General features: G+C 38.7%; 1 non-coding gene across 1 annotated transcript; it reads left to right on the top strand.

The window, feature by feature from the left end:
- The first annotated feature begins 1,511 nt into the window (after positions 1-1,511).
- LOC141570231 (U6 spliceosomal RNA) lies at positions 1,512-1,615 on the top strand. The gene has a single exon (XR_012494242.1). It is a non-coding gene; the product is annotated as a U6 spliceosomal RNA (small nuclear RNA).
- Positions 1,616-19,882: the final 18,267 nt, after the last annotated feature.

Raw genomic sequence — 19,882 nt, 5'->3', positions numbered from 1 at the left:
AGCTCAAGGACCTGAATGAAGCTTGTTTTCATATGTAAGAGTTCTTATATAATCCCTGAAGGGGGGTGGGGGGGAGGAGCAAAGGGTGACAATTGAGTTAGGAATGTTGTCATTCCCAGCTAACAAAATGAAAAGTAAGGCCCTGTGGCATGACAAACTGATGGTCATAACCGGGGCAGGAAGTCTGTCTTCCTCACTTCCTGTCCAGGGTTTTGAACACTGGGCGATGCTGCCTTGTGAGAAATCTGAAAACCTGGAGGAGACCACTGAAGAGGGAAGATTAAGAGAGAAAGCCCAGCCACAGGAGAAGGGATGCCGCAGTCCCACTGCCTTTAGTGACTGTTCTTTTCACTGGTCAGGATTTTGCAGCTCCCAGATTGGGTGTCTTTTGTGCTTGATCTTCGGGAGAATGTCTATCACCCTCACTAGGAGTTATAGCTGGATGGCAGAAGATTTCAGAGGTCTGAGTGGGTTGGGAAGGAAGAGCCATTTGAACAAAAGGTATTTTGTAAATATTTATTACATGCTTGGATACAAAAATCAGTAAAGCATACTCGTAAGCTCTGCACTCAATAAGTGCATCACCCAGTGGAGAGACAAACACAGGAGAGAAGGACCTACAAGTGCTAGATGAATACAGTAATGGAAAGGCAATACTTTTGACAGTGATTTGAGTCAGAACTCCATGGGGCTGGGAAGGGGGAATTTTGGCTGGGGCTTGAAGGATAAGCAGGAGTGGTTTAAGGGATACTTTCTACACTGCATTGAGGCAGTAGCTCTGTAGTAAAATCACCTGGGTAACTTTTAGAAAACACCCCATCCTTAAATAATCAGATTAAATTGATCTGACTATAGCTGGGCATCGGTATTGTTGAAGAGCTCTCGGGTGATTTAACTGAGAAACCAGGCTAGACAACCAGAGAAAGAGCTTGGCTTTGGAATTACACAGCGCTATTCTAGTGTCCTGTGACCTTGGACAAGGCCCACTGAGGGGAGTGGGTGGTGTGGGTCTCCCACAACTTCACTCTTTCCTCCCACTTCTACTCATGCCTGTGAAGAAACTGCCACGGGAGAGTCCCTCCTCTTTGAAAAACTTCCCTTGACTGAAAATCCCTAGACTGGGGATCAGGAAATCTGGATTCAATCCCAGCTCTGCCACTGAGGTGCCACGTGTGTGTGCTGGGTCATATAGGAGATAAAGCAAAGACACTTAGAATCACATATTCAAGACATTCTGCTAGGTACTTAATGCACCTCTGGACCTCAATTTCCCCATCTGTTGAGGTTTCTGGATCAATATTATAGGTCCTAAATTCTATTTACTAGACCATGACCAGAATTATTTTAAAAGAGAGATATAAAACATAGTAGAAAAATGGAGTGCACTGCATAAGAATATGGAAAGTATTGCAAAGTAAAATTTCATCTCAGTTATATATGTGTGTGTTTACTGGGCAATGATGTAAAATACATTTCATGTTATGGGTTGTTAGTTAAAATGGTTGAGAGTGGTCCCTTCAGCTGTACATACACTAAAATTGGAATGACATAGAGAAGATTAGCATGGCCCCTGGGCAAGGATAACACAAAAACTCATGGAGCAGTCCATATTTTAAAAAAATATCATGTGTTTTTTACCACAGTGGAAAAAAAAAAAAGTTTGAGAAGCATGGAATAGATGCTCTGTATGGACACCTTTCTTCTACTCTATAGCCCATGACTACTCCAGCCTACCGTGAACTCGCCCTTCTATGACCTCCTTGTAGTTAGTACCATGTAGTTCTGTCCTATCAGTTATTTTTTTGAGACAGAGGAAGGATGGTGTAGTGGCTAAAAAGCACCCTATTCAGTTAGCAAAGTCTATGTTTGAATTTGATTTCTTCCCTTATTAGTTGAATGACCTCGAAAATGTACCCAACCTCTCTCATCTTTGGTTTTCTCGTGTAGATGATAAACGTAGGACACACAATGGTTATAAGATTAAATAAGACACTGTAGGTAAAACTCTTAGCACAAATCACCTTATTCATAGAAAGTGCTCAGTGTATGAAAGCAATTATTATCTGACTTCCTGTCCCACCCAGATTCTAAGGCACAGTCTGTAATTTAGTACCTGACACACACAAAACTATAAATACCTTATGCTTATCTGATTGGAAAAACAAGGATACCAGCCTCAAGGAGACCCTCATGCTGGAGAGGAGCCAATTCCCTTCTGGCATGTCCCATACAGGTCTTGGGAGAGAGGCAGAGCACTCTGTGTGTCCTCTACCCACACATCACTTTTGGCCTTTCCCTCTGACATGATCAGCTGGACCTCGGAAGGCAAAGCAGAAGGAAGCAGATCCCGGCTATGATTTGCTTTAAAGATCAAAATGACCATGATATTTCAGTGCCATCAAAATCAACAGACAGATGGAAACTCAGGATCAGCTATGTCACAAACTGGGCACCTACCTGAAACGGCTTCAGGAAGAAGCACAGGACAAAGAAATGAGAAAGATCTAATGGCCAGAACACTGAGAAATTGGGAGTGAGATTCAGACATCACACCAGGAATAAACAGCCACCATCAAACAATCAACAAATGAGCAACGCACTAGGTTCTAATTGCCTCAGAAATAGGCTGGGAACCAAGGCAGTGTTTTGTAAATGACTCATTTCAGGAAGTACCCACTAATCAATTAGTAGGGCTTCTGTGTAATAGTTTCCCAAAATTTATAGGTGGTGATTGTGTGAATTGGATCATTGATTCTAGAATGAGATAAGCAGCAATACTGGTAACCTAATCTACTTACTCCAAGTAGCTACAAAGAAATTAGCTGCCCTTAGAGGAAGCCAGCCTATTACTGAGGAGTGAAAAGAAAAACCCATTCATCATGGTGGAGCCTCACACCAGCCCAGTCTCCCTGGAGCATTCAGCTATGCTGAGAAGATGTTGATAGAGAAGGGGATAATGATCCATAAATAAATACATGGAAAAGGAGCAGTGATGGGGAGGGTGAAGGAAGCCTCATGAAACTGCATAGGAAAAAATGGCCTTAAAATGATAAACATGGAAAAATATAGTTACAGACTCTACAACGTGTGTTACAAAGAGTAGGACTGTTGAAAGTAGTGCTCAATGCTAGGGGTTTTTCTTTCTTTTTTTTTGGTTTTTGGTTTTTTTTCTGGAAGAAAACTTGATCTGAAATTGTATGGCAAAAAGGAAAAGAAAATATATGTGAATAATGTAGCCCCACCTAAAAATATGTTGCTAACACAATGGTTTTTCAGGAAAGAAAAGGCAAGGATGCCTGGAAATAGCTGCATCTAATCAGCCCCCATCCCAAGCAATCAACTGAAGTCCAGGAAATTCCATATGTAACCAGAAGAATAGACATCCTGGAGCATTTTGCCACAGTTAAGATTAGAGGAAACAGACCCCCATCAGTGCTAACAACAAAGAAGAACTAAAGGTGAAGACACCGCCGCGGGTCCCTGTGCCTTCCTTCTGGGACGGTGGTGGCCGTGGGGGTGAGGAGGATGGGACTTAGGACACGAGGCTGTAGACAGCCCTTTGTTCTGAGACCACCTCTTCAACAGCAACACAGAGCAGTGTATTTCTCCAGGCAAAATAAGGAAAGCAACAGTGGTTCAGCTATCCTCCTGACTTATCCTGACAATCCTTAAAAATGTTTGTTAACATAGCAGTGGTTTATGATTAACCCTTTTTGGGTCTTGTTTAAGAAATCCTTCCCTACCCAAAAGTCATAAAGATAGTCTGTATTTTCTTCTAAAATGCTTAAAGTTTTCCCTTTTACAATGAATTCCTCCTTCACTATGGGGTTGAAAGCCACAACAAGCTCAAACCAAAAAGGAAAAGATGAATCAATTTTACTTCATTAAAATTAATAATTTCTGCTTACTGAAAATATCATAAAGTGAATAAAAAGATCAGCTACAAACTGAGAGAAAATCTTGACACCACATGTGACAAAGGACTAGGATCCTGAATATATAAAGAATGCCTATAACCTGTAAAAAAATGTATAAGAACATGGTAAGGCAGTGTACAAAAAAGAAATATAGATGACTGTTCAAGATATTAAAAGATTCTCAACTTCATGATCAGGGAAATGCACATTAACATCACAATGATATAACATTTTATATCCATTCAATGCACACAAAAATACAAAGTTTGATAATGACAAGTGTTGGTGAGGATGTGGAAAAACAGAATCTTATATACCATTGTTGGGACTGTAAAATAGTACAGTTTCTTTGGAAAAGAACTTGACAGTATCCAGCACAGGTAAAGGATACATTAGTGTGGCAATTCCACTCCTAGGTGTGCACCCCCAAAAAAACTCTTGCACTTGTGCACTAGGTGAAATGCATAAGACTGTTAGTAGAAGTACTATAAATATTAGCAAAAACACAAGCAAAGCTGAGCAAGTATTGTTTGGGGATACTTACATTGTAGTCAACTATTTTTAGAAAGCAAGAATATGATAAACACAAAATTCAGAAAGTGGTCATGTTTGAGAGGAAAGCAGGAGAATGAGAATTGGGGAGGAGGACACAGCTAGTTTCAATTATATTGTTAATGTTGGGATTCTCCAGTTGGCCAATGAATTTATATATAATTGTACACATTCCATTGTAGGCACAGAATATTACACAATAAATTGCTTTTAATTTGTTTAAAAAAAGAAAAGTGAACAAAGAAGAAACATTTCTTCAGTTCTTTCTACAAGTTCACTAATTTTCTTATGTATTGTATCTCATGCTGTATCCATCCTCCAAGTCTCTAGTTTCATTCATTGTGTGTGTGTGTGTGTGTGTGTGTGTGTGTGTGTGTGTGTTTAACCAAGAAATCCGATTTGGTTCTTTTTTCAAATACATCTAATTATATTTCATCATTTTTGGTGCCTTGTTACCTTGTTATACTTCAGATATTCTATTTTTTTAAATTAATTGTGTCAAACCTATTTATTTTACATTTCTTAATTGATAATTCTAATATCAGCCATTTTTTGTAGCTATGACTGTTTTGTTTTTTATTTCTAAATGACTTGCTTCCTCTTCTGTTTTATACTTTTTATATATTAGTGAGTTTATAATTACCTGATGAAACTATTTGAGACTTTGGTGTAAGGTATATTTATTCAGGAAGGTATTACTAATCATCACAAATCACTTTAAATTAAATTCTAAAGTAAGGTTATTTTGGAACCACATAGGCAGTTTGAATTCTAGATGGTCCTAAACCCTCATGAAGACCTCTTGTGAATAGGAATTTTCAAGGTAGACTCTACCCAGAGTCAAAGTTGAATAAGAAAGTTTCTTTACTATTTTCCTTTGTAAGGTAAATTTTCTTCTTTTGGTTTATCCTTGCATTGAAGGTATCAACTTCTGGTTACTGGCCTATTTAGGGATCTCTTTCTGTCTTCATCTGGTTTAGGTTCTAGGCATTGTATTTTTATCCCCCCCCCCCCTTTTTTTAAATGATTTTTTTTAATTCTTCTTTTTATATTTTTATTAGTTTCAGGTGTACGAAGCAACATAATAGTTAGATATTCAAACCCGTCATAAAGTGATAACCCATCCCCCAAGCTACTACCCCTCTGATACCTTATATAGCTGTTACAATACCATGGACTACCTTCTCTATGTTGTACTCCACATCCTGTGACTATATATACCTATATATTTAGTTATGGTTGACATTCAATATTATTCTACTTCAGCTCTTCAGGTGCATAGTGCATTGGTCAGACATCTACACAGTCTATGATGTGATCCCCCTGATAAGTCCAGTGCCCATGTGGCACCTTACATGATCTTTACAACATTTCTGATTATATTCCCCCTACTGTATTAACTATCAATTTATATTTCTTAATGCCTTCACCCTGACCCCAACCCCATTACCATCTATCACCCTGATAGATCTAGTACCTATCTGGCACCATACCTAGTTATTACAATATTGTTGACTATATTCCTTATGCTATAACCTACATCCCCGAGTCTACTGTATAACAACCAATATGTTCTTCTTAATCCCTTCCCCTTTCATCTGTCCTTAACCCCCTTTCCATCTTAAAGAAGTCCCTCTAAGGTTCCTTGTAATAGTGTTTTGGTGGTGATGAACTCCTTCAGCTTTTTCTTGTCTGGGAAGCACCTATCTGTCCTTCAATTCTAAATGACAGCCTTGCAGGGTAGAGCAATCTTGGTTGTATGTCATTGCTTTATATCACTTGGAATATTTCCTGCCACTCCCTTCTTGCCTGCAAAGTTTCTGTTGAGAAATCAGCTCACAGTCTTATGGGGACTCACTTGTAGGTAACTAACTGCTTTTCTGTTGCTGCTTTTAAGATTCTCTGTTTGTAGTTAACCTTTGGCATTTTAATTATGGAATGTCTTGGTGTTGGCCTCTTTAGGTTTATCTTGTTTGGGACTCTCCATGCTTCCTGGGCTGGTATGTTCATTTCCTTCACCAGGTTAGGGAAGTTTTCTGTCATTATTTCTTCAAATAGTTTTCAATTCCTTGCTCTCTCTCTTCTCCTTCTGGTACCCCTTTAATGCAAATGTTGGTATGCTTGATATTCTCCTGGAGGCCCCTTAAATTCTCCTCAATTTTTAAAATTCTTTTTGCTGTTCTGGTTGGATGTTTTCTACTATCTTTTCTTCTATGTCACTGGTTGGATCCTCTGCTTCATCTAATCTACTGTTGATTCCCCATAATATATTCTTTGTTTCCATTATTATATCCTTTCTTTCTGACTGGTTCTTTTTTATAATTTCCATTTCCATTTTTATGAGATCATTGAGTATTCTTATAACTAGTGTTTGGAACTCTGCATCTGATAGATTGCTTATTTCCTTTTCACTTAGTTCTTTTACTGGAGTTTTGCTCTGTTCTTTCATTTGGGACATGTTTCTTTGTCTCCCCATTTTCGCTGCCTCCCTGAATTTGTTTCTATGTATTAGGTAGGGCTGGTATGTCTTCCAGTCTTAGTAGAGTGGCCTTAGGTAGTAAGTGTGCTGTGGAGGTCAGTGGTGCAGTCTTCCTGGTCCCCTGAGCCACACGCTCCAGGTGCGTCCTTTAATGGTCACACGCGGGACAAGCCCGTGCCCCATCTCTGACCTTCCTATCAGTCTGGAGGTGGCTTCTTCTGCACGTCCTTAGTTGAAAGGCTTCAGTTCAGCTTAATTTTAGGTGATTCTCAATAATGGTTGTTTTGTAGATTAGTTGTAATTTTGATGTGGTTGTGAGAGAAGGTAAACACAGCACTTACGTACTGTGCCATCTTGGTTGTCTGGTCTCCTGATCCCTCTTTGACCATTAAAATGAAGACTCTAGGCCACCCTGGATATGTTGCTGCCAGGAGGGACCCATTGCTTCAGGGAAATTACCTCTGAAGATTTGTGCTTTATTGAATTTTTTAACCTCTATGATTTCCATTATTTTCCTGACAGCTCAGATTAGCATTGTAACATCTTTTATTAAGCACTTTTAGGTTTTGTGAGCAGGGGAAGTTCCTCATGATATTTGTTTCTTTAATATTTGGGGAAGTGGAAGTTTGGGGCACTATTCTTAAATACTGTAATTTATAAGATTTCTCTTGTAAGGTAAACAGAATTGAGAACTGATACAGTCCTTTCTCCTCCCCCACCCCAGAAAAAAATCCTCTGAACACGTCAAACTCAAACACCTGAGATGTTGGGGCCAAGTGATCATTTCACTACATTATAGCATGGTTGCTGCCCCAGTGCAATCCTGGCCAACTTCTTTCAGTAGAAGACAGACTGAACATAGAGATGGAGTGGTGTCTGGTTTATGGTAGGCCCCTAGCATGAAGTACTTATTTTTACCCTCACAACAACCTAATGAAGTGGGTAATATTGCTTTCATTTTATAAATAAGAAAACAACCTCAATGATGCTAAATAATTTATCTGAAGCACACAGAAGGAGCTGGAATGTAATGAAAGGTCATTCAACTGTATCTTCCTAGAGTATCTTCAGAGGAACTGTGGGTCAACCATTTAGTCATCCATCCATCCATCCACCCATTTGTGAAATCATTCAAGATATCCTTCTTGAAAACTTGCCTTGTGTATGACATTGTGCCAGATACTGACATAGAAAAATAAATAAGACAAAGAGCTTACCTGCTCATATGGAAAGACACATAAATAATTATAATATATTACAGTAAGTTCAATGATAGACGTAATGAGAATATTGGGAAGAGCATCACCACTGAGACCAGCTCATGTATAGCTTTAGGGTAAAAAAAAAAAAAAAAAAAAAAGGGAAGGTGGTTCCTGACTGAAATGGGTGGTGATCTAAAGGTAGAAATATCAATAACAAGTGAAGATGGAGCAGTCTTTCTTCTTGAAATTTACCTTTCAGGAGCTGATCATTTCTTTCTTTCTTTCTTTTTTTTTTTTTTTAAAGGGAAATAGCAGCTCAAAACAACTGTCTCTAAAAAGGTTTTATTTCCACTCACCATGAGCAAAAGCTGTTGCAGTTCAGAATCAGTTCACTTGCTGGTGTGGTTATCCAGCTATGATCTTTACTGGAATTGAAACATTGCACCGGGGAAAGACTTGTCTGGTACAATTGCCTATAATTGCTCTTTGCTCTTGATCATTCCAGTCCTTATATCATATCAGGAGCGCTAATCTAATGTTCTCAGACCCCCCACTTCCCTACTGACCAAAGGTTCCATGCTGGGCCTTGCAAAATTAAGCTATAAGCTTTTCTTCCACCAAAGGTTTTAATCTAAGCACAGATGTCAGAGTTAATCCAGTTACCTTAGGCACTCTTAAACCCCCAGAAAAGTAGATTTGTCTTCCTGCCTTTTTAATGGTTTGGAATTTTCCTCTACTCAGCAACTTTCTTCACTTTGTTGGTTATACCTAATTGAGTTTACCTTTGTCTGAACCAATGTGATGGGCAGACCTTTGGGCGAGTGGGCTGTGTTTATTTCTAGGGATTAAAATATGGGTCATAGGTACTGCTAGAGACTAAATGTCCACTGGGAATCCTTATCCTACTCTAGCTGTTTGTTCTGAAAACAAAACTGTCATCAATAACTCTGGAAAACAGAATCTGGAGCTTTAAGGATGTTGTAGCAGTTACATGATATTAGAGCTAAATTAAGTATGCCCAGTGGTGTTAATTGGGGTCAACTTCCAACATGCTTTTGAGGTCTGTGATTGCTGCCACCGAAACCTAAGACTCTTCCAAGCTCATACTTATCAGTAGTCCAGCTGAATCCCTGGTCTCTTAGATAAGGGACTTTCCATCAGAGTTGAACATATAATTTGAGACTGAGGTCTTTCCTAACTAAATTTTTGTTGAGTGATCTCTAGTGGGTCCCTTATATCCATGATTCTTGGGCATTACAGTTTGGACAGGGTAGAAAAACTTGTTTCAAATCCTGACTATAATATTTGTGACCTTGGGCAAGTTACTCAAACTCTACTAGTTTCTTTATTTGCAAATTGGGACAATAATGTTCCCAACAATATTCATCTCAGAGGTTTCTTGTGAGGACTGAGTGAATAATGTATGTAAAACACGTAGCATGGGACATGGCTTAGAATAAGTGCTCAATAAATAGTAGTTGTTGTTCCGATTGCCTTACTGACAGGGGATCATGGCCTCTGTTCTACCAAGAATAGTCAAGAAACCAGACTACAAAATTAGGTTCAAAATTGTATGGAGAACAAGTCAAATTGGAGATTGGTAGACTGATTTTCTACACTCATATTTGCCCAGTCTTTGGTCAACATTTTACAATATTGCCTGAAATGTGAAACCAAGGATGGACTGGCAAAAGATGAGACAGGTGGAAATTATGCAATTGTTTTGCTACTGTGGTCCTCTCTGTGGCCACAGCCTGAGCCCATCATTCCTTATTGTGCACCAGGTCTCTGCTGCTTGCAGCTCCTCTTTGCTTCTCACTCCATGAGTCATGAGATCACTGTGTCCCGTGTGTTAGAAGTTAGGTCCTAAAGCACCAAGGGGAACTGTGTTGGGTGTGGTGGTGAAGGAGACATGTTGACAAGTGACCGTAAGAAGAGCCCAGCTGCAATAGTGTGCTGGATGCTGTGCTAGGAGACCAAGCAACAATGACCATGAGACAGTGTCTCTGTCCTCAAATTGCTCACCACAATCTGGAGGGTGAGGCAGACAAGCGCACAGGCAACGCCCCTGCAGAGCAGTGAGTGCCACATAGGTTTTTAGAGTAAGGTTCTAGAAGCCACAGCTAACCCTCCTGGGAGTGCAGAGAAAAGGACGCCAAGGCTGAGAAATAAAGATGTAAAGAAGGAGTCAGCCAAAAGGGCAGATGTGTGCGTGCAAATGTACATGCTCCTGTGTGTTCAGTGGGATGTAGGATGGTGGGGGGAATGTTAGGAAGACACAAGAGTGAACATTTGCAAAGCGCTTTTGGTGTGAAGATACTATTCGTGCTGTCCTTGGAGGTGAGAAGAGCAGGGGATATTTGAGAAACTGTTTGTCCAACTGCTATTGTTGCCTCTCCGGTGTGTTGTACAGGGCTTTGTCATCTCAGGAAGATCACTTGGTGACCTTCACAGGGATGCAGAGGCTTCTTCTGCTCTGAAGACCCCACTGTGAGAAGCAAATCCTTTCTACATTACTTCTCTTTAGTATTTCTTTCTCCTCATGTCCCTGCCTCTTCTATCACCTCCCTAAATGCTTCTTCTTCATCCCCAGTACTTTGTCAAGGAGCTTTGCTGCAATGTGGGACCCAGGTAACAAAGTCACAAAGGTGGGATCTGGGATGCACCCTATGAGCTTCCTTGCAAGGTGCACCAGTTCATCAGGCACAGACAGTGCTGGTCCGAGCTTCATGTTGGCCTGAGTCCCCACTCTGGCCCTGGACCAGAGTGCCTCCGTGCTGACTTCCCTCTAAAAGAAGGTTTTTCTTTCAGTCCCTCTGTTCAGAAAAGGAACTTTCTTCCTGCATCCCAGTTCTCTCAATGCCTGACTGAACCTGTTTTACAGTCACCTGGAATCCTGACTAGGAAAATCATCCATAATCCACTATTCACAGAAATATCCAAAACAAGTCAATCTGTCTGTCTCTGTCTCTGTCTCTGTCTCTCTCCATCTCTCTCTTCTCCCTCTCCTCTTGTTCCAAACCATCACCCCCCAACACCACATACAAAACAAAAATCTCTTTATTGTCCTTCTCTTCAACTTTCAAAACTTTTATGATTGTTCCCTAGTTTCCCGATCTCTCAGCATTTTCTGTGTAATCTCAAATTTGTATCCCTTCCTCAAAGTGTAACTAATATTTATTGAGAACCTAATATATGCTAGAAATAGATGCTTTGTATATATGTGAACTCATTTAATCCTGAAAAAAATCATGTGATGTAGATATGACTATATCCATTTTTTTAATGAAAAAAATTGAAGGTCAGAGGTATAAAGTAATTTGGCCAAGATCATCAGCTAGTGTGTAGCAGAGAATTCAAATCACCTATGACTCAAAGCCCTTGAGTTTCCTTTTGTTTTTATAAATTTTTAATAAAATTTTATGCAGTTTTAAACACATTTTTTTGCAAAATTGGTACATACATATGCATGTATATATTTTTTCCAGCTTAACTGAGATATAATTGATATATAACATTGTATAAGTTTAAAGTGTACAGCATGGTGATTTGATACCCACATATATTGCTAAATGACTACCATGATAAGGTTAGTTAATACCTTCATCACCTCACATAATTACCTTTCTTATAGGGAAAGTTTTGAAGTTCTATTCTTTCAGCAACTTCCAAGTATGTAATACAGTATTGTTAGCTATAGTCACTATGCTGCACGTCCAATCCCCAGGACTTATTTGTCTTATAACTGGAGGTTTATGTTCTCTGACCAATATCTCCCCATTTCCTGCACCCTCCCCAACACCTGGTAACCAGTATTCTACTCTCTGTTCCTATGAGTTCAGCTTTATTTCTACACATAAGTGAGATCATACAGTATTTGTCTTTCTCTGTCTGACTTATTTCACGGGACAGAATATGCATGTGTATATTTTATATATATAATTTTCTACATTAAGTTAATTTCAAGCTACATTATATTCAAGACATACACAGTCTTATCAGAAATATAAAATTATCCCATTTAACCTCTTCTAACATAAATTCTTAAAAAATATTTGTCAGTTTATTGATCAATAATCACATCAATGTTTAGATTTGTAATTCTTGGATTCCAACCAAATTGAATATTTTTCAAAAGTTTATTGATCATTTATATTTCCTAATTTTCTTTTCTTTAGAGCAAACTACAGCCCCTGGGTCAAATCTGGTACACAGTCTGTTTTTCTTTGTTTTTTGGAGTTGTTCTTTGGATCTTAGGCTCTTTAAATTATTATTAAATTTATTGGGATTAACACTGGTTAGTAAAATTATATAAGTTTCAAGTATACGTTTCTATAATACAGCATCTATATATAGCATTCTGTGTTCACCACCCAGAGTCAGTTCTCCTTCCATTGCCATATATTTGACCCCCTTTACCCTCTTCTACCACCCCCACCCCCTTACCCTCTGGTAACCACTAAGCTGTTGTCTGTGTCTATGAGGTTTTGTTTGATTTTTTGTTTGTTGCTTTCAGTTTTATATCCCACATATGAGTAATGTCATATGGTTCTCGACTTTTTCTGTCTGACTTATTTCACTTAGCATAATAATCTCAGGATCCATCCATGTTGTTGCAAATGGTAGTATTTCATCTTTTCTTACAGCAGAATAGTATTCCATTGTGTATATGTACAACATCTTCTTTATCCAATCATCTCTTGAAGGATACTTTGGTCATTTCCATGTCTTGGCCACTGTGAATAATGCTGCAATAAACACAGGGGTACACATATCTTTACGGGTCAATGTTTATAGATTTTTTGGGAAGATACCCAGAAGAGGGATTGCTTGGTTGTGTGGAAATCCTTGGAGGTCTAGTGGCTAGAATTTGGCATTTTCACAGTCTGTTTTTGTAAATAGAAATTCATTTGAGCACAGCCACTCCCTTTCATTTATGCTGTCTATGGCTGCTTTTGTGCCTTTCTGCAGAATTGGGTAGTTATGACAGAAGCACTATGGTCTGTGAAACCTACAATATTTATCATCTGGACCTTAACAGAAAGTTTGCCCACCCCTGCTCTTGACACTACACTCTTGTATTGTCAATATCCTGTTCCCTTTATCTTCAATTTGCAATACTTTTCCCATATGTTTCAAGTTTATTTTTTTCATGCTATTTAGTAGACTAGACTAGATGTTTGCCAATAAGCAGGATAGAGGAATTTCCCTTGATTGTCCTTGCTGACCTCTAGCCTTCTTGTTGAGTCTCTTCTCAAGTCTACAGAAATGTGATTATAAATGTTACCGCCTAATTCCCAGTGTCCAGCTGGTGCTCATGTACCCTGGCTCTGGGGTTCCAAGAGAGAATTTTCTATCTCCACACACAGTTTCTTTCTATGGTAGAAATCATTAATAAAATCATTGGTATTTTTGTTACTTTTTAAAGGTAATATATAGAGGCTGCCAAAAAAAATGTATCCATATTTTAAGAAAGGAAAAAACTGTATTAAAATTACACTGATGGTAGCCACTTTGAACACCTCTTGTAATTGCAGAAGTCAAATGTGACTTTTGTTATCAATATATGTTTATATTGAGTATTACAATTTTAATACAGTTTTTTTCTTTCTTAAAATGTGTATACTTTTTTTTTTGGCACCCTCTGTAGTATAATTTTCAGAAGCATGGATTCTGGAACCAGATTGTCTGGTTAAAATAGCAGATCTACCACTTACTAACAGTGTGAATTTGGGTAAATTGGTTTTTTTCTTTCTGCTAGTTTCTCGTCATTGTAAAAATCATGGGGATTATGCTATTGCATTCCTCATGAGCGTTGTGAAAGAGACTGTTCACTGGGATATCCATGAGGTCCTCAACATTTCCCAGCCTTCTTTGCTGTGATTGGGGCCCAGTGACCAGTTTTGGCCAACGGACTGTGTGTGAAAGTGTCATGTGTCATTGCAAGGCAGTTAAGAGCTGGTTTGCCTTCTGCGTCTCTCTCCTTCTCTACCACAGCGCTTTAGGGTCGTATCATAGACGCAGGGATCCTGAATTCCTGAGTTACCAAGTGGAGGAGTGATTACCTACATCAAACTTTGCATGAGCAAGAAATAAACTTGTGTTAACTATGAAAATTTTGGAGTTATTTATCTTTAGTACAATATAGCTTATGCTACTCTAATTAATACAGGGTTGTTTTAAACATTAATTAATACATAAAAAACACTTGGATTCTTGACTAACATATAATGTGCTATAAAAATGTTTTCCTTCTTTTCTATTCTTCTTATTACAAGGACCATAATTCATATCTTGAACTCTTTTGTTTTCTGCTCACACCTTTATTAGTCTGCTTATTACTCTATTTATGAAGAACTGGCCTTATAAGGATGCATTTACCACACACACACACACACACACACACACACACACACACACGCCATGTTGTTTTAGGAAGGTTAATAGTCTTCTAATAGATTAGAACTTGGGGGTGGGGTGAGGTGAAAAGCAGTTCTCTCTCCATCTCAAAAGATAACCACCCACATATTAAGTTCCACTTAGAGTCTGTGTCTCTGAGTAAAAGAAAGGAATCTACGTGTATTTCTACCTTCTCTAAGGTTGCTAGGGATGTTTCATGAGGAAAAGCACCGGCAAACTATCATTTTGGTTTCTCAATACACTTCCATTCACCTTACAGTTAGTAAAAACTTTCCCCAGATTCTGTGGTAGGCTGTTTTTATCTTTCAGTGTTCACCTTTTTTCTGAGTTTCCATTGATTCTTTATCAAATCATCAGGCTTGTTCTAAGCCTCCCCTGGCCTTTGTTCAGTCATGCCTCTGACACAGATTACATTCAGTGCATACATTCCTAATAAAGCTCTTTTCATTCCAGAGCTCTTCTCTTTGATTATTTTTTCATTACTTGGAACATGGAACACAGGAGAACAGATGTCATTAAGAGAGTTGCGGAAGTTCCGTATTCTCCATTCCCCATGTTGTTGCTCGTTTCTAATAGCAAGTCATCCTTTGTTTCCTCTCTGCCATATCACATATGCATTATTTAGCTTTCCTATTTTGAGAAAACATAATTCTGTTATTCACTGTCTACTTCCCGAGCCCCACTGCATATTATCTCTCCATGCTGTTTTTTGAGTCAGATTTAAGGGGAGTGTAAATGAGCCAATGATTCCAATTTGGGTGGGAAAATTGTAGGGGGAAAATCACAAAGGGCCTTAAACTTAGGGCTTTACATTGTAATTAAATTGGTAACTTGATGTAATATGTATTTTGCATCTTAAAGAAGCCACAGATAGGAAGGACAAAGGTCTCGTACTTAACTCTTCAAAGCATTATCTTGTTCCTTTTCCTCTTTAATCTACACAGAGATCACTGTCCCAAATGGAACTAACATGTTGTGGAAATAAGAGGGACTCTAGAAACTTTCCATTCTAGATGTAAATTCTGGGTAGAAACTTACTCGCCAGGTAACATTGGTAAAACTACTTTGTTTCTCTGACCCTCAGTTTCCTTCTTTATAACCTCGTATGTTGTTGAGAAGATTAAATAAGATAATATAACAACATTTGACACAGCTGCTTTTCCTTCTTTCTTTATTTTAATTGATTAGTAATTTTATGCTTTAATGTTAGAATCTCATTCAGAGACTTCATTTTCCCACACACACAAAAGAGCACCTTTGAGCCACTGCTGTGCAGGGTGTCATACGGGGTCTCTGCTCCCGCTCCCCACATAAGAACGCAGGATATGGTGAGGCCAAAAAGGAACATCCACGGAGCCATAAATAGGGGAGTCATATCACTATATTCTTGCTGGCGGCATCCGCCTCTCTGCAATCTGCTCTTGCTAGCTCAGCCACCACCTTCTTGCTAGCCCCCATTTTTCTGCTAGCGTAGCTACGGCAGTTATATTAGTGGCCAATGGCTCACTGGTTACAGCTGACGGCCACTAGCCACAGCTGATGGCCATGCAATCACAGTTGATGGCCATTTACTACCTGAGCTAGCACCTTTCCACGTGAGGCTGAGAGCCTGGAAACTGCTTTGTGGGGCTCTGTCCCCACAGCCACCTTCTGGCAAAGGCTTCAGTATCCTTCATTGAGGTCCAAGAACATGCCCCTCATTTTAAAGAGTGTTGGTTCTAGTTTCTTTTCAGGAGTGTACCTGATAGGCTTTTTCATTTTGATGAAGTTCCAGAAAACCATTCTTCAAAACAGATGGGTCCTCTACTCCGTTTTATGTGGCCCTTGAAAACCAGTTAAATCCTGTGATAGTTCAATCTTGTCTGACATGCTTTGTTTTTCTGAGCACCGTGGATGGAGATCGTTGTTACTTCTGTTTCTCTTTCTGCCAATTAAGTTCTCATCTAACTCATTAATCTCTTTGAGGTTTGTGATCTGAAATTTCTGTTTTATTTACCCACTGTGTTTGGTCATTGATTGAACTTCATATCCCATCAGTAGTCTTTAGCCTGGGGAATTATGTGAATTCCTTTAATCTTTTATAAATGGTGTAACCATTTTATTGGAGTGTTCAGATATCTGCTGAAAATAGGGCTCTGTCCACCAAAACATTTGTGGTCATAGCTTGACCTCACTGGGAAAAGCAGACTTCCAAACTTCTTGAGATGAGTTTTAGTGGTTCTTATAATTTGCTATCCATCTTATCCAAGCCAGATTATTAAACTGTGTAGATCCTTCCCTTTGATCATTTTTGGCCTGCCATCAAGGGCATTTAGCACATTTTGGAAAGCTGACCCACAGTCCTTGAACTTGGACTACAAAGATACTTTAAAGGTGAAGCTTATGTATTGGAGTATTTCCACAACAATATGGAATGACCATTCTTTCTTGGCCAGCTTTGTTGATTTTTCGGTAAAATGAGCCATTATCATAACCTTTCTCATAACTTTCTGTCCCTTTCAAGAGTTAAATACCCAGTGTTTTAAATCCTAAAGTGTCCCATCTCAGACTTTAGAGGACTTTATATCATCTCAACTTCCTTCAGGAAAAGGACCCAAGGTACTCCTCTCATAGGCATCTTTCCTTATAAGTCATATTGTTCTAAATACTTTAAAATTAGTAACTGGTGGGAGATTATTTTGTGACTTTTGTGAATAGCATCTTGGATTACTGAAAGGCTTATTAACATAATCATGGCTTCCTTTTTTTTTTTTTTTTTTTTTTTTTTTAATCTCTAGAGTTGCCCTTTTGTTTTTGAAGTTACTTTAAGGATCATCTTTCAGAAGGAAAACAAGTTGGCACATAAACCACTTCTGAGCCTGTTTATCCAGAGTGGAGGGTGAGGACACTATTAGGCGTGAAAAAACAATTCACTTCATGGGTATTAAGCTGTAGTTGCAGGATGCACCTTCAAGTACTGAGTGTCTTAGGCTGCAGTTGAACACGAGGATGTTGATGTTAAGGCCCCCTGGGGAAAATAAGAGGCTGCAGGCTGCACTGCTTTGCTAAATTTGTTTTCTGAATAAATATTTAGAAACATCTACCCTTCATTTTTCATCTTTTCACCTGCATACCTGATTAAACATCTATAACTGCAAAGTCAAATAATCACAGTGGGGACCAGATGCAATGGTACTTCCTGGAGAAGGAAGTGAAGTGAGGTGGGAGAATAACATGTGGGGATGACGAGGAGAGGGAAGGCAAAAGGGCAGCCACTGATGTGTCTCAGAAGAAAGCTGGGGAGATCATTCTGGAACCTCCCCAGTTTCTGGACTAGACCAGGCAGATTCAGTCTGAGCCAAGAACTCATAAATACCTCTGATAAGTGAGTTAATCATTTAATGAATACGGAAACTATGCACAGGCCTCAGGGTTAAAGGCTAATGGGCAAGGTTTCAAAAACAATTTCATTAAGTAGACAGTAATAAACTACAGTTAATGTTGTGTTTTCCCACCTTAAAACAAGAAAATGGTTCAAATGAATGACTGTATCCTCGATTCAAAATTATAAAAAAGATTTTAGGAGACTGAGGAAAGCTGAAACCGTAAGATATAAATAGAACCATATAGTATATAGCATATACAGTAGTACCTCGGTTTCCGAACATGTCCATTGATGAACATTTTGGTTTACGAACGCCGTAAATTTTATGGATCTATGGTATCATTAGACAGGAAATTCATGCTAAATTTGCAGTTTTAGTGGTTGATTTTAAAGGTCTGAAACGGATTAATCCATTTTGCATCACTTTCTATGGGGAAACCGTGCCTCGGTTCTCGAACGTTTCAGAACTCGAATGGTCTTCCGGAACGGATTACGTTCGAAAACCAAGGTACCACTGTAGCAGATACTGGGAAGTGAATTGTGCATATGTTGATCTTTCTGAATAGATCGTGGTTCGGTTCTGGGCAGGACTGTGTCTTCATCTTCCTGTTCTGCCTATTGCGTCAATTCAATAAATGGGAGTTGAATTCCATTCAAGTCAATGTCACACTTGCATTGTGGTTGTACATTATATATGCACACAAAAAACCCCACAATGAAATTGTTTATAGTACAAAGAATTTACTATAATAGATTTAATATACCTGTATCTTCAAAATGAGAAAAAGTGAAAAAAGTGATACACTCATTACTTAATAAAAATTAAGGCATGTATTTTAAGCAACTGGAAAGAAACCCAGCTGTTACATTTCACCCTCCAAAATCAAGTGGACTGAAATGGATCGCTAACCACCACCTCCGCCACCACCACCACCACCACCACCACCACCACCACTACCACGATAATAGCAAACAGAGTAGAGACACTTCCAAGTATTTCACATATTAATGCATTCAATCCTCATAAAACCCTAGAAGATTATTGTCTTCATTTTACAAAGAAAGAAACTGAGGCACAGAGAGGTTATATTACTTGCCCAAGGTCATACAACCAGTTAGTGGCAGAATCTAGAGGCTCCAGACTCTGTGCTATGGACCCTCACTCTACTACTTCACTATGGTACTGTGAAACAAGCTGAAATCAGATTAGAAAAATGTACTACAACATTACTAGATAGGGAGCATTTCACTTCATCTGGATTATTCAGGAAGGACTTTATAAAGAAGGCATCATGTGAGGTAAAAGAATGTGTTGGATTTCAGCAGATACAAAAAGAAAGGTCATAAGAGATTGGTTTGCATAGATGGATGGAGGAGATGAAGGAGCATATTTCAGATGAGAGAAAGAAATGAGAAAGAATATGGAGGAAGATAAGTTCAAAGCACTTTGGGGAAATAGTGGATAGAGCAGTTTGGCTGGAGAAGACATATGTAGTGCTGACGCAGGAAAGGTACAAATGATGAAGGGATGAACTTGAATCCTTAAGGCAATGGGAAGCTACTGAAAACTTTTGAGCTAGTAAATGACATGAGTAGAAAATCTTTCTGGCTTCTTCTAGATCAAGACTTGGAAACCCATCCTCATCGATGTCTGAATTTAATTAGAAGTCAAGCCTAAATATCGAGCATGGGCTTCAAGGGATTCAAATCTTAGTTGTACAATTATGCTAGTTTGTTTACTTTCCTTTTTCATGTAAAAGCACTATTGTAGGTCTTAAGAAGATATTAATGCTCAAAATAAACAAAAGTAGTCCTGTCCTCATGGGACTAACAAACTAGTGGGAGAAGACATAATGCACAAGATAAAAATAATTAAAAAGGACATATGAATATTTTGAATATATTGTGTATTTGAAAGTTGCTAAGAGAGTAGATCTTAAAAGTTCTC

Source organism: Rhinolophus sinicus, chromosome 1 (assembly GCF_057876585.1).
Source record: "Rhinolophus sinicus isolate RSI-liver-muscle chromosome 1, RSI-T2T, whole genome shotgun sequence".
Taxonomy (NCBI): domain Eukaryota; kingdom Metazoa; phylum Chordata; class Mammalia; order Chiroptera; family Rhinolophidae; genus Rhinolophus; species Rhinolophus sinicus.
This window is presented reverse-complemented; position numbering and strand designations above follow the sequence as displayed.